General features: G+C 38.5%; 3 non-coding genes across 3 annotated transcripts; all 3 read right to left on the bottom strand.

The window, feature by feature from the left end:
- Nucleotides 1-4,800: 4,800 nt before the first annotated feature.
- LOC148292470 (small nucleolar RNA snoR97) lies at nucleotides 4,801-4,910 on the bottom strand. Its single transcript, XR_015827426.1, has one exon. It is a non-coding gene; the product is annotated as a small nucleolar RNA snoR97 (small nucleolar RNA).
- A 414-nt stretch (nucleotides 4,911-5,324) lies between these two features.
- Nucleotides 5,325-5,439, bottom strand: LOC148292469 (small nucleolar RNA Z278). Its single transcript, XR_015827255.1, has one exon. It is a non-coding gene; the product is annotated as a small nucleolar RNA Z278 (small nucleolar RNA).
- A 67-nt stretch (nucleotides 5,440-5,506) lies between these two features.
- LOC148292468 (small nucleolar RNA Z223) lies at nucleotides 5,507-5,598 on the bottom strand. The gene has a single exon (XR_015827148.1). It is a non-coding gene; the product is annotated as a small nucleolar RNA Z223 (small nucleolar RNA).
- Between the last annotated feature and the right edge of the window lie 720 nt (nucleotides 5,599-6,318).

Genomic DNA, 6,318 nt, shown 5'->3' with positions numbered 1-6,318 from the left:
CAAGAGTCTTGTCTCGTCATTTTGCAGTTAAATGGTGGGATAAGTTTGGTGCATAAAGAATTATATATCAAGTCAATGCAGAGTTTCCGCCCCTCCAAGCGCTAGTCAACCCAGTTAAAGATGCTTCCTCTAGCAGTTCCAATGCCTATCTCAAAGGAAAATCCAAAAAAGAGTTAACAGAGTTAGCTGAGCAGATCCTTGCCCAAGTTACACAAAGGAAAGATGAAGAAAGTGATGATGCCAGTCCAAAGTCTGAGTCTTCATCAAGTCAACAGCCAAGCCAGCCTTTTAGTCAAAAGCCGAAGCCTAGGTGGTCTGACTATGCCCCCGACAGTCAGGACCCTTATGATTTAAATGAAGACTAAGCCTTTCACTAAAGTAGCCGAAAGCAAGATGCCCCTGAAGTTAAAGCAAAAGCCAAAGTTAAAGCAAGATGCCCCTGATCAATTAAAGTTTTTCACCCAAGTTAAAGTAGAAGTAATTTCAAAAGTTATTTTGTCTTCTTTTGTATGCCAAGTCTTTAAGTAGAAGCCCCAAGTCATTTGTAATCTTCAAGCTTTGTGTAGTAAACATTGTATTTTCTTTCAGTTTTCAAAGTTCTCTCAGTGTTCTAGACCTGAGACAACACTTAATCTAGGAGTGTGAGTGTCCTTTGTGGCATTGCTCGAGTGTTGTAAGAGTGAGAGTGTGAGTGTCCTGCGTGGCATTGCTTTCACTAGGAACTAAGATTTCTGTAAGTTTTTACTTTGTTTGTCAAAGCTTCACTAGTTAAATTAAATTAAATTATTTTCTAGTTAATCCTATTTTCTGAGTTATCATAGTCCTTCACATTCAAATGATTAATTTCAAGTTAATCCCATTTTCATTCCTAAGCATTATTTTAAATGATGAATTATATTTTCATTCATACTATTTCTGAGTCAAGAATTGCATGCATTTATTCTATTCTGAGTTTTTATTATCAGTTATCCCGATTCATCAAAGCCTATCTCTTCCTTCGATTAACCTTCCGCCCTTCAAGTTAAACATTCTAGTTAAACTTTGTCTGTCTCTGGTTCTTCCCCCTTTCTGGTATCAGAGCTAGATATCATGATTCTTTCCCCAAGCCCCAGAATATTTTTAGGTCTGACTTTGATTTAGTAGCTTGTTCTTCTAATAATTTTTCTGTGGATGAAATCATATCTTCTCCAAATATAAAATATTTTTAGGTCTATTTGTTTGTAAAAATAAAATAAACCTAACACACACAAAATAAAATTTTAACACAAAAACGAATTAAGACCAAAAAAAAAAAAAAAAAAAATCAATTATACATCTTTAGATTTACACTTGGGCGACTTGATATTTTATAGTCCAATACTAATACTCAGCCATCAAAGCACACCTTCACACACCCCATCCTAGTGATCCCACCCAAAGAAAATCTCTTTTTTTCTTTAGTTAATTAATATTTATTACTCAGCCTTTTTCAGAAAACACACATTCCTAAAAAACATCCTTTACATTTTCTATCCCCAAAAAAAACTTTACCTTTTCAAGTGTACATGAAACGTCAATTCATTTTTTTTCTTATAAATTTTGGCTACTTCTTCTCATTTTTAATGGATTAAAATGGTTTAGTTTTTTCTTCTTCTTCTTTTGTAATGGATAATAAATGCTTTCAATTCTTTTCCTTTCATAGAGAAGTTTATCATGTAATTGCTAATTGACCTTAAAATTCATACTTCAATGAAATTCACTCGTACCGTCAAATTTTTTAGGTTTGTATGTAAGATAAATTTAGGCCACCCTATTTTCAAATCCTGAGTCCATCCCTGATCATGAGATCGAAGATAGATAAACCTCGAAACTTTTAGCTTATAACTTCTCACCCGCCATATTCTTTTGATTACATTCACTTAACAAAATACAAAAATCATAGCAAGGCACCAAACCAACCCATAAAGTCCATCTATTCAAGCGAAATACCATCTTTGATGAATACTGACATTCGAATTTTGAAATGATAAATTGGGGTTTTGCCCTTCTTTTTTTTTTTTTTTGGGCAAACTTCAGTATAATGCTACTGAAAACCATTAACATTTTCATTTTGGGTAGCGGTGTCATGTTGTTGATGCCCTTTTTCGTTCCCCGCTCCTTCTTGGGAATGAAGTAGGAAAAGAGAGGAGGCTGAGTTAACACAATGCCCCGATTGGATCTCTGGCTCGTGAAAGGACTATTCAATTTTGAACAAAATTGAAAGTTGGATCAGGTTGAAAATGGTAGGAAGGCACCGACTGAGTCATGGCGACCTGCTTCTTCTAGCCCGATTCCTAGTTTGCGTAAGCATGCCACTATTAAGGATGAGACCAGCCCTATAGACCTGGTATATGTGACGTAGAATGCTTTGTTCGATGGATTTGCGCTTGTTCTGGACATCTGATCAAGCCATTGTGCTCCAAGGGGGTACTAGCTCAGATGAGTTCTTTTCTATGACTCAATTAAAAGGACTTCAATATTCTTTCAATTGTGCGTCTATGGCTTGGGAGGTACGAATGATACCTAGCCAAACAAAAAAACCAATGTTGTGGTCAATGTTCCCTTGATTGGGTTCAAAAACCTAATTCAGGCCTAAGATAACCATAAATTAGGTTAAGACTTAGTTAATTCGGGCCTAAGTAAACCCTTGTTTTGGGGCTAAGAAAGCCCTATTCGGACCTAACAACTTTTGTTTTGGGCCTGTCCAGCAATGAACAGTTATATTACTCTAAAAAGTAAAGATTAAAAAGTGCAGGAAAGTAAATTACTGGAAAGTAAGGTGCGAGAAAGATAAATGGCAGGAATGTAAAGTGTGAGTAAGGTAAATTGCGAATGAAGTAAAGTTCCAGAAACTGGAGATTTCTCTATCCAGCCCAGGCATGATAACAAGTTAAGACAAAAGCTAAAGATTCCTACATTTAGCTGTTTTAAAGAACAAGTTACAGTAATGAAGAGATTGGAGATTTCTCTATCCAATTTGTTACAAGTTTTAGCTGTTTAGAAGGAAGCTAGCCTAATTCTTTAACAAAGATCATACCAAGAAGATGGCAGAGCTATAAAAGACAAGCGCATGAGTTTTTAATTGGTTATCTGGGTAGCAGGTTGGCTGTTTGAAAAGCTTGAAGTTTGTTCAAGTGTTTAAGAGACGTTGCGTCTAATTTTGGAGAGAGAGTCCTCGAGTGCTGTTATTGAGCCTCTATATTTATAGGCAAAATATTCCAACAATGACGGTGGTGCGTGGAGGATAAAACTTGAGTGTTGTCCAATGTCAGCTGTAGACCTGCCCTCGTAAGTTGATTCACAAGTAGGAGAAAAAATATCTTAGATAAAGATAATGGTTTCAAGGGATGTTCCTTTGATTTGCTATCTTGTTGTAGTTGGAAAACCAATCAAAAGACGGTTCCACTTGGTTTTGGCATCAATCAGCCAGCTTGCTTTCTTGCTAAGAGAGATGACAGTCAAGTCAGTCTTAATGGTGAAAACCCATTTTTAGCAGGTTACGTAGGTCAACTTGGTAAAGGCAACCCACTCACTGACTTTAGTGTGGGTCAAGGCTGAGATATTTTGAGATATGAGCCTTTGAGTGAATTTAAACCAGGTAGTGGCCCAAACACAAAAAAAAAAGCCCTTTTTGTTGGTTTTGAAAGAATGAAAGTGGGCTTGGGTCCAATGTGATTTTAATATTTTAAAAATAAACAAACTTTGGTCCGTTTTCCAAAGGTAGGATACATACCGACAACTGTCTGCGCACCTCCGTCCTCATCTCGTCAGGCATGACCTTCCAAGACTTCCATTTCATCGGGCAATGGGTCCGAATGACGTGACCAATGTCGTGGGCCAATGAGCTATGCTGGTCCACCGTTGGTGCAGCCCGATGCCGCTCGTCGTATCTGATGTTGATACGACTGTTGGTCACCCGGGTGACCTTCGTCGTCTTCAACTGGCAACAAGGTCCTCGGGTGTTCTTCTTGGTCCAAAACAGCTAGAGTTCAAGGGAATCTTTACCTGGTTATGACCCCAATGCACCAGTAGCGGATGTCGTTGTTGTGTCGGTCGCGCGGGGGGGCGGTGACGACGCCTGGTGCTAGCAGGTTGCACCACTAATGACGCTGATGACGCCGCGCATGGGACACCCCGGGACCAACCGACAAGTGGTCCATCTGTGCTGGAGTAGTGGCAGCTGCCGGCTGAGCCGTGAGCCGAGGGAGGCGAACTCTATGCAGTCATCACCACCTTACAACTTCTAATAAGGTTTGACATCTGCACAACTGAACAAGCATCCAAAGTTAAAACACATAGTTACTCTAATATGTGCTACAAAACCATTTAAACATTTATTTAATTTTTTTTTACCCGTGTGTTTGCTAGGTCATGGTCAAAGTAATCAAACAAATAGGAACCCATTCAAGAAAACAAAAAATACTAACCAACCATCAGACTAAGCAGATATTAATGTATAACATATATATACATTGACAGAAAACTCATAAACTTAATCTTAACTAATATACAGGGACGGATCCAGGAATTTTTCTTCCAGGAATCTCTCAAGCGCCCTAGTTCGAGGAGAGTTTTCAAGGAGAGTTATGTTTTTGTTCAGGGGTTAAAAAGAGTAAATACCAGCAGCAAGACTCTTTTCATGGCATGGAAAATTTGATTTAAAATAGTTATTTATGTTACCCTACCAAATTCTTCACATTCATATTCAGGAGAAATTCAAATCAGATTCAGTTTCACATGATTTTCACCTAAATGCAAAATATAAAGAGCTTGAAAGCGATTACATGTAGTGTTGTTGTTTAACTTCAGTCTCCACCAGTAACAGGAGATGAAGCTGATAGACAACACCAAAATTTATGAGTTTTTCAGACCCTAAACCTAATCGAATTAAGGACAAGGGTATCGTTAAAACTCAAAATCAAACATAAAAGAATGAAAAACAAACATTAACAGTGTCTGATTTAAAACACACAAACAAAGAACATGTTGCCAGGGTCTAATCTTAGCACCTAATCTTATCATACAAAAACAAAACACACAAACGCCGGATTTTGATGCAACAATTAAGATTAAAAACCTCAGTTAAATCCATTGATGTCATATGAAATGTAGCTTAACTGAGGGGTTCTCCCTGAAAACAAGGTCTCAGCTCCACTACACCTCAAACAAGCAGATGCAATCACCCTAGCTCAGAACAACACAATATTCAAATGAAAATCATAACAAGAAGATTTTCAAAACATAAAACAGCAGATCAAGCAACGGACACAAAAACAATGGATTTGGATGCAATAATTTAGACCAAAACCTCAGTTAAATCCATTAATGTCATATGAAATGTGGCTTTGCCAAGGGGTTCTCCTTGAAAACAGGGTCTCAGCTCCACCACACCTCAAACAAGCGGATTGAATCATCATAGGCCACAAGAACACAAAATTCAAAACATCAAATCAATTTAAAAAACATAAAAGAAATCGAATTTATAAACTGAAGGCTCAGAGTATGAAACAGCTCTCTCGATCACGAATTTTCTGAAGCAGAACTGGCATAAAGCTGTAAATTTAGTCATCACTGCCAAAACACATATGAAAAAACATGCAAACTTTTCAACAATCCAAAACATGAATTAACAAAAAAAAAAAGCACAAATCATGGCTCATATCAAGAAATTCAACCTTTGATTATCACATTCTGCTTCAAGCTTGCACAGAGTTGGGAATTTTACCAGGGGGGTGGCAAGAGCTTCTAGTCTCCAGCAGTGGCAAGATCTACGGTTTTGCAGAGAGACAGAGATAGGGGAGGAGGAAACCGAAGAGAGGGATGAAGGAGAGAGGGTAGATTGGAGTGGTATGGGAGGCTGGGCAGTCGTTTGGGCGAGCGGCTTGGCCGTCATCTCCGGTTCGAAGAGAGGGATGAGAGGGATCGAAGGAGAGAGGGTCTGAGAGGGGTCGGGTCTGCGAGGGGTCGAAGGAGAGAAAGGGGGTAATGAAAAAACAAAAGCGCCTTTTTTTCATAAGCGGGCACCAACATTTTCGCGCACTTGCACGACGACTAAATTAAAGCGTCGCGCAAGGTAATATTTTCATGCCAAAACTGTCACAACCTGGGCGACGTAAGAACCATCTCAAGTCGCGCAAAGGTATTTTTACTATTGGACCGCCAAAATTATCACAACCTGAACCCTAAACCCTGAAGCTAAAATTATCACAACTTGTGCGACGTAGAAGCACTTTTTACGTAGTAAGCCATATGGTCGATTTTAACACTTCCCTACCTATTTGGGTTTGTATCAAACCATCG

Source organism: Prunus avium, chromosome 8 (assembly GCF_965620075.1).
Source record: "Prunus avium chromosome 8, drPruAviu1.hap1.1, whole genome shotgun sequence".
NCBI lineage: Eukaryota > Viridiplantae > Streptophyta > Magnoliopsida > Rosales > Rosaceae > Prunus > Prunus avium.
This window is presented reverse-complemented; position numbering and strand designations above follow the sequence as displayed.